We start from the raw sequence: 15,355 nt of genomic DNA, 5'->3' as shown, positions 1-15,355 counted from the left end.
AGCTAGAGCTGCACTCCACATGCCACATGGCAAACATAAGTAGGCGCGTGGCATTCGTGTGTTGTTGTTACCATTATTGTTGTCGATTATTGTTGTCTTTGTGGCCGTTGCCTTGATTGTTGTTGCTTGTGTTGTTGCCTTCGCTGCAGCCAGACAACGTAAAATGACAATAAAATGCAAGCCGAGCAACAACAAATCCAAATTGAATGCAAATGAAAGCCACAAACTATGCTAAATTCCTGAAATCGCATCGCATCGAATTGGCAATTTGTGCTTTCCTTTTTGTGTGTGTCTAGTACTTACGTGGTGATCTCTTTTCTTCTGTTTCCCCCTTTCCCACCTGATTGCCCTGGTCTGGCCACAAAAATTGGAAAATGGGAAATGGAAACGACTCAACGTCTTGAGTCTTCTTCGGCCGATGCCTTCGCCATGCAATTGGGTCGCACTTTGGAGTTCTATTTTCCCGATCTGGACTGCGGTGATGTGGCTGTTATTGGGAAAAAGAGATTCGAAGGTCTAATGAACGTGGTCAGTAAATGATCGGGAGGGAAATTCGACTTGAAGGTTTCCTTTCTTCTGCGTGCAAATATGGATGTGCATTCCCTGGCTCTATTATGCTACATCATGTGAATAAACCAATCGGTTGATTAGGAGGAAAATAAATATTGTTCAGTTCCTAACTAAAAAAAACCATATTGATCCTTTTATGTATTTATAAATAATTCATTGAATTTTTTCCTGGAAACATTAACAATATTATTATTAGTGTTACATCCCTGACAACAAATAATGAGCGGACTTGTGGGTTTAGATCGAAGACCATTTTGAGTCAATCTTACATCCTCCTAAGCAGTGAAGCAACACACTGACTGACCCCTGTCCACCTAAACATTTCCCATTTTTCACTGTCATAGGGCCGAGCAGTGAACACATTCTCTATGCTAATTTCTGACTGACGACTGGTGGTCAAGTTCCTGCATCCGTCTAGATCCGACAACAGGGTCGCCCACATACGGTGCTGTATATAGAGTGGATACCCCCGGTTTCCCCCGATCTCGGAGGCCCCTTTGAGCGATCACTTTCCGGCTAAACTCCCCCAACAAAACTCGAGCCAATCAATTCGGCTTGCATTACATCAGCTGTGAGATTTCGCACTTTACGCAAAATGATATAAATCATTTGTCGATGTCGGATTTCGTGTCCAAGTGCCCATTAAAGTGAAGCATTTCTACATAAATAAATTGCCATAGAGACAAGTCTAGAAAAACCAAAAAACAAAGCCTGGCAAAGCCGGAAAAAAATCGAATAGGAATAGGAATGCAAATGGCAATAGATTTATTTTATTTTTCGCTTCCAGTCTTACAACAACCACTCATCACTGAAGCGGTCAGTAAATTGAAAAACAAAACAGAAAATGCTCCAACAACGCCTAGTTACGGATATTCCTATACCACATACATATATTGCATATACCCATGCGGCGGCACCTAATATAGCGAAACAAATTTAATTTAAATTACAGGCGTGGTCGCAATTGTGCATTTGCCTGTTTGTCGGTAGTTGTGGCTGTATAGTTCATAAAATATGCAATAATACAGCAAGAGAGCCCCGACACAAAGTTTAGAGGTCGCCGTGGACTTTCTAATTTATTTATGCGTCGCTCCGGTCGTGTTCTCCATATAATTTTTGTTCCTAGGCCAGGTTTTCCATCTCATGATGCGTTCGCCGGTGCCAGATAACAGATTGCGTATATAAAGTAGCCGCTGACTTGGCATTGATAGAGCAGCCCCACCCCCCAGAATCCCCAGTTACACCCAATTTCAACAATTGCAGTTGCAGACCTCTAGGTATCTCTCTTTCCCCCACTTTCGTGGATGCTTTCGGGGGCTTGGATGCGAACGGGGACCACCACGACCGGCGGCGAACACGCCCAAACGAGTCGCACAGCTGTGCAGAAACGATATCAGCCCTGACTTGGCCGCCAGCCATCGTTATGGCCACCGATCCGATCCGTTTCGTTTCGATCCGATCCGGAGTTGCAGTTGCATTAGCAGCCACGTTGTGAGGCTCAGACCGCCGCGCCGGGGCAAGTCTTAATTCAATTTGCCTATTGTCGGTCAGGAGGAGAACAAAAAATATAGACACAACTACTTATTAGTTCTCATAAAACTTTTAATTAAATGGAAGCAAAAGAGCTGATTTGGAAAATCAAGAAGGTTCGGGTGTTGGGTTACAATCAGAAGTAGGTGTGCCACTTAGCTTTAAAATAATATTCATTTCAATTAAATTAAGCATTTCAACTAAATTTGTAAATTTCTTATTTAAATTGAATTTAATGATTACAATTGGAAACTATGTTTAAACTACGGAATGAAATGATTTGCTTTCTTAATTTTTATATTGATTTCCCTCTAAAAATAAAGTAAACAAATACCCGTTTAACAATTGTCGGTCAATAAAACGTACCTTACATTAATTAGCAAAATCGAGTAATAAATATCGCAATTCAGTTGGAAAAAGAATAGGAGAAATATATAGCGCCTTATTTTATAAGCAATAAATGTTAAGCCAATGTTAAACATGCAAATCGATTAATGGCAAGCAAACATTGGCATAAATTACCACCCACGACCAATATGTAGGCTACATACATACATAGATATGTACATATGGTTAGTGGTAACATTAAAACGAAAATAATGAAAAGATCATAAAAACCTACTACTTCCCCTAACTAACTGAAGCGAATGTGAAGTAAAGCCAACCACGTGCAGATCACACTCGTATATCATCTAATCTGCAGACCCGATCTCAACACATCGCAACCAGCCCACAAAACAAAACTTTATTTATCTTTTAATATACGGGCTTTTCTTTTTTGTGCTTTTTGATTAAATTGTAACAAGTGCCAGCCCACATGGCTTTTCGTCTGGGTAAAAATTTTGAACAAATTTATTGCTAATATTTCATGTTATATGTCATGTTGCATAAATACAAAAGCCACAGAGCCTCAGAGCCACATTTGATATGGGCCCCTTGGCCACCTTAACCCCTTTGTGCCCACCGTTACCCCCCACCCACCTTTTGTTAATTGCGAACTTTTGCTTTTAATAGTCCAAAAAGGAGAGGGAAGTACTGATTTTCCGGAGAGCGCTGAGAACATTGTCGATTGTGAAGGAGAGCGGTCACCAATGAAGTCCACACCCATACCCGCACACATGCACATAGACGCGCACACACACAGGCGAGCAACTGGCGCTAACGGTAATCGGCTGCGCAGTCAACGTCGACGTCTGCGCATGCGCAAAGCCCGACTTTTGGCTTACTAACAAAGCCGTTATGGGCAGTAGCCGCTTGGGCGGGTGCCCACACCAAAGAAAACCTCAGCATACTGCACCACCACTACGGGCCGCACACCAAAGAGCCACCCAACCACCAAGGCACCGCAGCACCACTGTACGTATACGTGGCCGCAGCACCACCATAAATGTGGCTCAATTGTAGCAAAGGCCGCCAGTCGCCAGTCTTTTGTCTTTAGCTCTGAGCGTGACTCGTTTCTGGTGGCTCTTATAGCCGCTTTTTTTCCTTTTTTTCTATTTCTTATTTTGCACGAGATTCCCGACGGCGACTGCGACTGAGGCTGCGCAGCAGCTGCGACGCCACCACACCCTTGACTGGATTGCAAAAAAAATGGAAAAAACTCACAGACAAAAAGAAAAACGCGAGAGGAGGACTGGTTTTCATAGCGAAGCTAAGAATACCCTACCGCGAATCTGCATATGCCGAGAAATTATTAGGGGAAAGATAAGATTATCTGAGGACAATATGACCGAACAAACATATGTATAGATACTTTTTTTAGGTGATAACTTAAAACTGCCCATTTAATTGGCAGAATAAAATCATTAATGGCTAATGGCTCGTCTAGTTGAAGGAAATCTGTAATTACATTATTTGGTCTTACACATTTGCAGAATACCTCAATCTCTCTAGAATTCTGTGTGAAAAGCGCGTCTAATAGTTTCTTCACCCATTAGAGTATGAGAAGCCAAGATCGCCTTGGTCCACTCGCGTGGTTGGTCTTGTGTTTTCCTCAGATGCCGCTGCTTTGCTTTTGCTGCAAATCTGGCATTTGTTGCGGCGTCAATTTGCTTTTAGCCATTTCGCGCCGCAACCGCAGAGGCTGCACCACCCAGCACCGCCTTGAAGCACCACCACCCCCTGATCCCCTCTCTCCCTACCAGCATCCACCGCCCGCCCCCCCTCGAAAGCCCCCTTTCCGGGCAGCTGCTCCTTTTGTAATTGTGCCTTTGCTATTTTGATCAGCCTCGGACTCCGGCTGAGCCTTGTTTTTTCTGCCTTTTCTTTCGCGGAGGGGTCTGTGGGCCATTCCACAGCGGTCCGGTTCGGACTTCATTCTGTACAGTAAGTTAATGTACAGTGAGCCTTAAATAGTTACGATTTTGCAAAAATAAAGCACGAAGTGTGTAAAGTGAACATCAATCAAATCGTTTCCCGCTAAATTCAACCTACATCACAACTCAAAAAATAATCCTTGGTGTGTTCTTACTAATATCGGCAAGTGCCTTGGCTTGTGCCAACTTCACACAATCCCCGCTTTTCTCTCAGTGTGTTTCGGTTTCTGGGCTGATACGAGTTTCGGCCCCCAGATGGCAGCTGCAGCGGGGCGTTAATGTGGCTCGGCTATTTTATTTATTCATGGCAAAGCGTCTAAGCTAGTAAATTGTATTGCTGGACGCGAAAACCCGGGCTTGGCTTCCATCGGACATCGGACATCAGACAGTGGACAGCAGACAGTATTTGGTGTGTGTTATGCGGTGTGGTGTGTGCGGCTGTGTGTGGTGGTGTTTGGTGGTTGGTCGTGTGGTTGAGTGTGGAGTGCACAGATGCATCGAGCGGGCTGGGACAGCTTTTGCTTTTCTTTGGACCACAACAACGACGACATCAGATTGTCATTCTTGTTTTTGCTTGCTTCTTTTTTAATTGAAAGTCGCCAGGCGTAGTTGATTATACCCTCTAGAGAGTTGAGGGTAGTCTCGTTTATGTAAGAGGTACAAAAACCATTTTGGCGTGGTTTTCAGCACTTTTTGTCAGCATCAAATTGATGTCATTCGATATGCTGTCAATTAAATATGGTTTTCAATGGAAATAACATTACAGTTTGCTATTTTTTTTATATGTTAAATATGTCTTAATTAGTAATGCACACGTCCCAATTCCCACAAGAATAAAATCACTTTTTAATAATTTCCTGAAATCGTAAATGGTAAAACCTTTTTCCAGCCCACTAGGCTTTCACATGCTTTCTTTTAAGCCCCAATCACCATTCACCATTAGTAGTAGACTTAGCTTCCCATTTAGAAATCCATAAAATCCCACCTGCCAGGGTATTCCCACTTCCATCCATTTATGCCTTTCTTGTCTTCCCATCTGTTTTTTGCTCTATTTACCGTGGCCATTAATTGTTGCTCTAATATTTTGTGTGGAAATTGGTTTGGCTCTGTGGGGCAGCTGGCTTCAACTGGATTCACTTTTTAATGACTGCGTGGTGTGGTGCTGCTGCTGCGCTCCAGCTCCAGTTTCAGATCCAGCACCAGGTCCAGCTTCAGCTCCAGCTCCAGCTCCAGATATCCTCCGACCACCACCCTCTAAAGTCCGATGCTTGTTGTTACACAATTGCGGATATGAATGAGTAATCCGTGGGCTTTGGCCTGATATATGTCCGTTATACATACATATTCAGATAGGCTGACACAAAGAGTGAAGGACTGAATAGCAGGGGAGAGGGAGACGGGGGAGGGAGTGATCATACAATGGCTGCACACGTGTCGTATACGTAACGCAAATTTGTTTGACGATTCTTATCGACCACGTGTTTGGCGATCGCCGCCCGAAAGTCCATCGTTGTGTTTATCTGTTTGTTTCATGGTGTCACGGTGTCAGTTGCTCCTACTCCATCCATCTCAACCAGCAGGCTGCCATTCAAAGTTCCCGCTCACCCGAAGAAAAATCTATGGTATATGTAGGCCCAAAAACCGCAAACAAAAGTACAAAAGGAGTTCTATTAAGCCAAATGTTATACAAATTCAGTCGGGGGACTTATTACATATTCAATTAAACCACGCAATAGAATTACCATCTAAAACATACTTTTTTTTTCTCTGTATGCTCGTTTTAGAATTCGGTAGTCGTTTAGCCCTGGACCACGGACCATCAGCAGCCAAAGGCAACTCAGCCCCAAGTCGAGCGATCTTTCGGCTTCAGTTTTCAGCTCTGTAGGTGATCGTAAAACCGCTCCACACAGATCTTGCACGCCCATAAAAAGCGACTACAAAAGATCGGTTGGCGTTTAAAACTGCCGACGGCATTTTAAATACCCATGTGGTGCCAAGTAATATCTTTTGGCTATACGTGTTTTTCTTCGCCTTGGGCTGCGTTGGTTTTTAGGGCTTTGTTAATAGCAATTGTAACTGAGATGGCTAAGTAGCCGCAGGCCAGAATAGCCGAAAAAAGTGGGTGACTCCATAAATCGAAAGTAAGTGACATAACCGAAATGATTGAAAGGAGGAGAAAAGCGGAGTGGGAGTTGGAGATTGTTAATTGACTTGATCTGCAGGTGATTTCCAGGTAAAGCGAGGGAGGTGGGTTCCGAAAGCTAATCACGGGTAATTTTAACATGAGTAGTGAGATGTAAAATAAATAAAGAAATACATTATTTGAATAATTACTTTTTATGTATATACTATATACTATACATACTTAATAAGAAGGTCGTTCATACATGGTATAAAGCTATACAAAAGTCCTATCCCACGTAAAGTATTTTTTTTAATAGCATTTCAATAAAAATAGCCAGCCATCCACACTAAAGATCCAACGACTAAGATATGAACTAAAACAAGGTATTAATTCTCTGCTACGGTCAACTCCACCATATTGAAATATAAAGTGATTAAATAATTAGCAAGAATTTGCCAATTGCGCGAGAATTATTGCACATATATTAAATGCACAGGCGCACCGAAGACGGCCGATAAGAAGTCAGGAAGGCGGCAAGTGCTATATACATAGATATATATACATAGTTATGTGTATATAGACAACATTAGATCAGACGATGTCGCGCTACAGATAAAACAGCAACAACAAGGTGGTTCAAGAAAAACCAGTGCACTTAACAAAAATCGCACAAAAAATAAAAGTGGCGAGCAAAAAATATCGCCCAACAAAACGAAAAGTGACAATTTAATTGCGTCAAACGCAGCGTTCGATTGGCGGCAATAGCCGGAGAGGGAAAGAGAGGGGAGCAGATCGCCGACAGAGAGGGATGCATCTGTATCTATATAGACGTGGATATAGATGTGGCTATATCAGCGGTGTCTGGCGACACTTTGCTCAAGACCCCGGCGATCGCGAGCTCGTTTAATTGAGAGGAGCTCATAAAAAGCGCTTATGACTTGTTTATAAGCAGGCGATCAAATCGGATCGAATTGAAATCAGTTGCTCTATTCAATTCGGACTGAGTTGGGAGCACTTTTGGGTCGGTATTGGGGGAGATGTCGTCTGGCCACCGCAGATTGCTTGTAAGTTATAATGAGATGCCAGTTACTTCTCGATACACGTAACCTTCTGAGGTCTGACATGCCGAGCGATATAAACCTACTGGCTGAAAGGCATTCCTAGGCTGCTAGCGAATCGGGCTGATATATACATATAATGCATTCGATGTGTGCTACCTCACATTTTGATTGCAGGTATTTTCGAGCCAGCTTTATGACTACGAGTATTTGATTGACTCACTCACTTATTTTGGACTCTATCGCTGTTGCATTACGCTGATTTCGGAACATAGTACATAAAACTATTTCCAAACAATGCTTTTTATGTTTAAGCAAAATGCAATGTAATTGACAGAGACAAGAATTCCTCTCCATAAGTAGGATATAGCTTATTCTTTCATAAGATCCCATTAAATTAGATTTACTGTTAATTGTTAGTCATTAGCCTCTTTTATGCTCTTTAACCTTTCAAAACACTTTAGTCTAATTATAGCTAACTTTTCAACACCCACTAGTTTGTTTTATACGCTTAGAAAAACCATTCATCTGATTGATTTACATTTAAAAAAATTATATATTTGGAGAAAGGAACTTCCTTAAGTCTTTTGCGCGTAATAGTATAAGCAATTAGGTAATTGGAAAACCAACATTGTGAACTCTTTATCTTCAATTGAGTATCTAAGAGATTTTCAGGGTATTTGCGTGATCGGCTTTACAAGTCAGTGATTATGAGCCTCTCCTTCCATTTCTCACCGGCGAAGGGTGTAAGAATCGCTTGCACGTTTTCAGCGATTTTCCTGTGTCCGCTGGTGGAGTGGAGTTCACTCGGTTTTGGTGTGCTTTTATTGATTTATTTGCCGGGGCGACACAAGTTGGCATCATTAAGTGCCAGCACACACCGTTCTCTATTAGCCGACAAATTCTTGGCCTTCCCTGTCTCTTGGACTCTCGGCTGGCAGATAATTCTTGTTCACAATCTAAATGGCCGTCTTGACACACCTTAGAATTTGTGTGTTACAATTTGAAGTTGTCGACAATGGCGGCAGTGGCTTGTTGGCCCGAAGCTGGCCAACTGCATCGGCGGATTGTGAAAGTAACCTATGGATACCAGTGCCGGAGGGTGGGGTTGTTGGCATCCCAGTGCCCATTGAGCAGTGTTCAGCTGCCAACTAGAAACTGGCTACAATCAACTGGCGCATGTGCCACACGGCGTATGCTTAATTACGAACAAGGGAAAACAAAGAGTCGGGCAAAGTTAAGATTTTGAGCCTGCCCAGGCTCTGTGAAGATTAGTCGCAGTGGGTCGCACATTTCGTTTCGCAATCGATTGCAACATGCAACACGGCAACAGCAACAGCAACAACAGTAACAACATCAACGCGAAACGAATGTGGCTAGCTCTGCTGCTCTAAATCAACGATATATAAAACTAGTTTAGGTGGGTCCAATGGATATTCTTTTACTGCTATTTTGTTGCAACTGTTGCGCCGACTTCAGCTGAAGCTTGCCTCAGTTTTTTGCTGATTTTCCAGCGTTTTTTGCAGCACATTTTTTTTGGTGCATTCTAATGGCCGCCCAATATGACTAAGCACACTCATCGCGCACTCCTGCGTCCAACGTGTATGCAAATCAAAACCAGTTTAAGCCGCGGCAACAACAACATCAACAACAGCCAGCTAACTTTATATATAGCAAAAATATGGGTCGAGATCTGCAAAATGCAGCTGATCGAATTTTTGCATTAGGCGCAGCAGCAGCAGCAACAGCAGCAGCAGCAACAACTGCCATCCGGCCAGCTTAGAGCAACTGAATCGCAAGTCTGAGGCTGCTGCCTGATTATCTCTCAAGGAAGGCATGCCAGACTTTGGAGGAGGGGAGTTCCGGGGGGTTTCCGCGGCAGGAGGGGCTGCACATAGCCTGCAAACTGCAACTGCAACTGCAGCCGGCACCGGGTGAATATCGAATGCTATCTATATCTTACGAAGCAGGGCCATATAGCCAACATTTCGCTATTAGCCGCCAACAGAAATACTAAACACTCTTGCACACGGAAAAAAGGGGATCAAAATCATATTGAAAATCATATTCAAGTCATTATTGTTAAACTAATGCTTTGCTGAAGTAAATCTATCAAGCGGCTCCGTGGAAGACAATTTAAGTATTTCATGCTTGCGTTTTAATAGTTATCTTCGCTTAATATTTACACCACAGCTATGGTGTTTATTTCAAAGGCAGTTCTTAAGAAGTACGTCCAACTGTTTTCTCAGTGCATTCGCAGACGTATCTATATCTGAGTCTGGTCCAGGCAAACGCAAAGAAACGTAACGTATAATCTAGGAGGCAGCACAGCAAAAAATTCCGGCGGCGGCTGTGCAAAATCAAGAGTGTGTCTAAGCCATGGTAAGGCATCGGGCTACCAGAGCCACCAGGCACATTGCCTTGCCAGTGGACCGGGCAGCCGGGCAGCTGCTACAACTTCTGATGAAATGCATTGTGAGCCACCTCCGCCACCACCGCACCACCACCGCACCACCACCGCACCACCATGGAACCACCAGCGCCGTTGCAGTTGCACGTAAGTGGCGTTACTTTCGGGGCGGCAGCGGCCCAATATTCCAACAAATGGAGAACTAAAGCATCAGACCACTGAAGGAAACCTAATTCGATCATCAACCAAGTCTATCAGGACTGGAAGTAAAAACCCGTAGTAGTTGTAAAACGTTGAAAAAGACAGGATCATAATAAAAATTACTTCTCATTACCCACATATATCATAGACGAAAGAAAGAAGAATTCATTAAATAAATAAATTGCTTATAAGGAGTGTCAAGTGGCAGTCAAATAACGAAATCAGCTTAAGTAATAATCCAGCTTTTAAATAGACTTCCATTGCCTTTATGTTCAACAATCCATTTCCAATAACATCTACAAAAAGTACAAATTAATGGCCAATTATGGGTTTATTTTTTTCCTGTGCAAATAGTGCCAGTCAAACTAAAACTAAAAACTAAAAAATGCGATGCGATGCTCGCCGGACCCACAGGCCTCAACCACAACTGCAAAAAAATCTACATTTGTCCAAAATATCACAAAATGCCAGCTCGGGGGTTGAAGGGGGAGGGGATGGATGGAGTGGAGTGGGGCTGTGCGGGGATGAGGTTGCAACCAGGAGAGGCTGCAACTGCGATGCTGTGTGTTGCATAAAAGCAACGCTCCAAATTGCTAACTGAGCGATCCAGTTTAAATTGCAATTGCTCCTTAATGGGCTCTAAAACGTGCCAGTGTCGGTGTGACTGTCTTTATGTGTGTGTGGGCTGTGACTGCATCTGTATGCATTGCATTGCATCGCTTGTTTTTTTTTTCGGCGTCTTTACAGCTCGGTAATCCGAGCCGAAATGGCTGTCGTGTGGCATGCGACGCGTATGCGCAACGAATCAACTTGGACAACGCGCATACGCACAGTGGCAACGACGGCAATGGTGCAGGAGAACCAATCTGCATAGAAAGGGAAATGAGAATATAATCACAAGTTGTTATAAGGTTATAATGCTTTTTGCATCATATCAGCAATTTGACAACTTCTGGTACACAATATATCCAGTTTTGAGAGAACTTGAATGATGTTAAGAATAAACTTTTAAGATAAACAGTTTATGTCCTAACAGCATTCATAGAATTAATCTTTGCTGCAACGTGAAACCAAAGGATCTTAGGTGCAAGTAAGACTATTTTCAGGATACTTGAAGTATATTAAAAATATCCCGTTGGCTTGTAAACATTTCCCATTTTTGTAGTTCTCTTGCTTAATTAAATTAAGAATAGTATAGAAATTTATACATTTGTATATAATGCAATGTTCTGCTGTATTTTATTCTTATTTTATATATATGATGCTATTTTTTAATGTTGTAAATCGTTTGAATGTAATCAAAAATGCTCCAATCAACTCCCCCCTTTCATTACTCATCCAAACGATACAGAATTCCTGAGTGCAATCGGAACATTGCCTTTCCCAGATCAAATGGAAGTGAAAATTCCGAGTGCATGTACCACGCCCCCGCCATTACGCCGCCCCCGCATTTTCCGCAGATGTGGCAGCCCTCGGCTAACTGTACACACATTTGTCGCATCGCTGCGGCGGCAACAACGAGTTAGAGCATAACAACATATTTTACAATTACGAAACAATTCGGCCCACAACTAAATACAGAAACCTCAGGCACCCGCAGCTCTTCAGTTCTTCAGCCAGGCAGACTGAACAATGAACGAAATAGAAAAACTGTGAAAAATAGAAAAATCTCAAAACCGAAATCCGAAATCGCAAACCTGAAGCACAGCTCAAAAAGATCAGCAGACGAATAGGCGTAGACGCCAGACCAAGAACCATGTCTCCAAAATGCGGCCTACTGGGGCGGCATGCCGACAGCACTCACACATTCGCAAACTCGATTGTGGCCAGAACGAAACCAGATCAAAAGCCCATGGCAATAATTATGAAAACACTCCGAGTCGCGACGTCGTCATCGTCATCGATGTAATTTTCCTGTTCGTGCCTTAATAATCTGCGCAAACGGCGGCCGCATATTGAAATTCCCCACAGTAATAATAACAATAATCGCGCGGCAGCAACATCTATTAAAATATCGATGGAGTGACTGACTGACTGACTGACTCTGTGACTCCCTGACTGACTTTGCCGGCTGTAGCTCTTTTTCCATTTTCTTGGTTTTTAGCTGGCTGGTGAAGCGATCAAAAGTCGCTAAAAGCAAACGCACACTGACGGCGTTATTATTGATTTAAACATCAAGATAAATTACACCGGCTTCCCCAAACCGAACCAGCCGCGCTTAAAAATCTCCCTCAAGTGGAAATCTTTAGGAACCCTAGCTGAAGATCAGGCTGTAACTATAGATCACTCACGGGAAAAAACAAGAAACTAAAAAGTACATCTCATAAATAAAACATAAAATCTAAAACAAATACTTAATAACTTCAGTTAATTATTAGTTTGCTTAAGCTTAATTTACAAATAAAAATTACAAAAAAAGTTAACTTACAATGTTTCGAAAATATATGTATCTTTTTTGTAACGAATAAAATATTGTCTTAGAATCCCCGCTTTTGTTTTTCTTAGTGCATTTTTGAGGTACCATATTGGATCGCTTTTTGGCCACTAACGAAGTTTCCTTTTGCCCGCGCTTTTGTTGTTGCTGTTTCGCTATTGTTGTAATTGTGGGTAATTGTTGTTGCCGTTGTAGTGACGGCTGTTGTTGCTGTTGCTGTTGCTGTATTGGGCGCTACAAATTTTCAAACCCACTAGGCACATTTGAACTGGCGCACGATCGCAAAAAACGGAAAAAAAACAAAAAAAGCGAAAAATCCAATGAACGAAGCAGCAATTGTAACATCAACATGAGATGTGCCCTGGCTCCAAAAAGGAGCAACGTGCCCGAAGATGCAAAGAGAGAGAGATGGCCACAGTCGACTAGAAAGAGATGGGCTAGGAGGCATAGGGAGTTAGCTTGTGCCCGGTCTTTTGCTACTTTGACTTGTCGCTCGTTCCAAAACGTCGAATGCGTCTAATTTCTTGGCTTGCTTTTGGCTCTTTTTGTGCCAATGTTTTTCGGGTTTATTTCTGTCTTTTGGCCAGGCGAGCGGAACAGGGCTGAGGAGGGGAGGGGAGGAGCTCTCGGTGGATGTCGTGTCTCGATCTCCGAAAGTCTGGCTCCAAAGCCTTGCGATCCATTCGCCAACGTCTGCTCGGCGGCTGCCGCGTTTGTCGTTTAAATCGTACCACCACAGGCGACATAAAAATAATGAAGTGTGCGGGTGTGGTCGACTCGCTTTTGGCCAGGTCTGGTCTTCAGTCTGCAGTCTACTGTCTTCGGTCTCCGGACTCCGGTCTGTGGAATTGGCCGGGTCCTCAGCCTGAGCATGGATCTGAGCCCGATTCGGGGACTGACTGGCCGATCGGGGCGACTGTCGACTGTCGAACGCTGCGACGTTTGCAGATTGCCGAGTCGTGTTTGGCCCAGCGGTGCGGTGTCGGCGGCCCATAACCAAATCAACATTTTGGGGGAGTAAAGGTTTCTTGGCGGGCTCCCTTTTTGGGATGATTTTACAGGGCGAAATGGCAGCGTTAGTAAGTTGAATTAAAGCTGAAGAGGAGTAATTTGAATATGGTTTACAAGCGGTGGGGCATTGTTAAGATAAAAAGTTGGTTAAAAGGCATTAACTGGGATGATTACTGTTGAAAGTAGTTAAGATTGTACTCTAGAAAACAATGAGGAAGAAACAAAATGAAAGACTTTATTTTACGATTTTTTTTAACATCACTGTGAAACATCTATGTAATTTTTTATCGAAAATTTTAATTGTGCAACTCCATAACATACATCAATTAAAACGTAAGCTACAAATTCCATTATGGTATTAATTATTCATATATAAAACGTACCATTTCGTACTCTCACCCAATTAGTTCAGCTGCAAATGTTTGTTGGGTAACTCGCTGAACACACGCCCAACCAACTGCAAAAATATAACGGCATCCAAGGTTGCGCTACGCTTAAAATGTAATTGTTCGACGTAAAGAGCCAGAGCAACAGCATCAGCCAACAACAACGCAACAACAAAAACACAAAACAACAAAACCAGAAACAACAGCAATGCGATCAAGTTTGCCGCCGTCGCGTTTTGCCGTCTAATCAAATACCAGGCTAAGACCCAGCGAAAAACACCAGCGCCCGAGACTCTGAGCTACCCACCTATGGATTGAGCCTCGCATACGATGCGATACGATACGAAATGGTACAATATGTAGCTATATCCCATAACCGGCAGATGCACTGCATATGCAGTGAAAATAACACCCATCACATATGTAGCTCATCTAATAGGTTTAGGTGTAAGGATTGTTTGGTTCTACATAAGCATAATCTTAATTTTATCAAAGAATTCTTAATGGATACACATTGGGTTTACACAATATAGGTTTATCTAAAATTTTTAAGCTTTCTAAAATTATTGATATTACCAAACATATTTTCAATATATAATAGAAACCCATTCCATCACTATCGATTACAGACTCTTGGCAGATTACGATTTCGCTCCGTGTCGATCCATGGCATGCCTGCATGGGCAGAGACACCAACACATGGTCGGATGCGAAATTCAAATCCCAGCTCAACGTCATCGAAGCGCCGCACTCTGGAGGACTCCGCGCTGCATCGCAGCGGGTCTCTCGGGGCTGGGGCAAAAATTTCACTTGAATATTCGACACACTTTGAGCCCGGCACACACAGCTGGAAGTCGGCAAAGGTTTGCAGGATTTCCAGACTCAGATTCAGATTCGGATTCGGATTCAGGGAGGGGCGCCACGGCGCGCTGGCTGTCTCAGCGATTCTTGGGGCTATGCATCATCATCATCATCGGCCGGGGCTGGCGTCGAAGCTGGAGCTGCAACATGGCAACATGTTGCAATCTGCCAGCTCTGCATGCATAAAATATTATGCAACATTATGCCACAGACACAGGCCAGACGACACTCTTGGTTTTATTTCAACTTTTTTGGGTTGTGACCACCCCTCTCCCGAAATGTTGCGGCTTATTAGTGCCGGGATGTTGACAGCGTTTAGATCTAATTGAATCGCCCGGATCGCCGATTTCTGGGACGTCCATAGAACATTTGGCTTAGCCCGCTCCCATTTGGCCCATAACCCATAAATCTAACACACCGGCACGAGAGATTTATAGAGTTCAGATTGCGAAAT

Source organism: Drosophila yakuba, chromosome 2R, assembly GCF_016746365.2.
Source record: "Drosophila yakuba strain Tai18E2 chromosome 2R, Prin_Dyak_Tai18E2_2.1, whole genome shotgun sequence".
NCBI classification, from domain to species: Eukaryota; Metazoa; Arthropoda; class Insecta; order Diptera; family Drosophilidae; genus Drosophila; species Drosophila yakuba.
Note: the sequence above shows the minus strand (reverse complement) of the source record.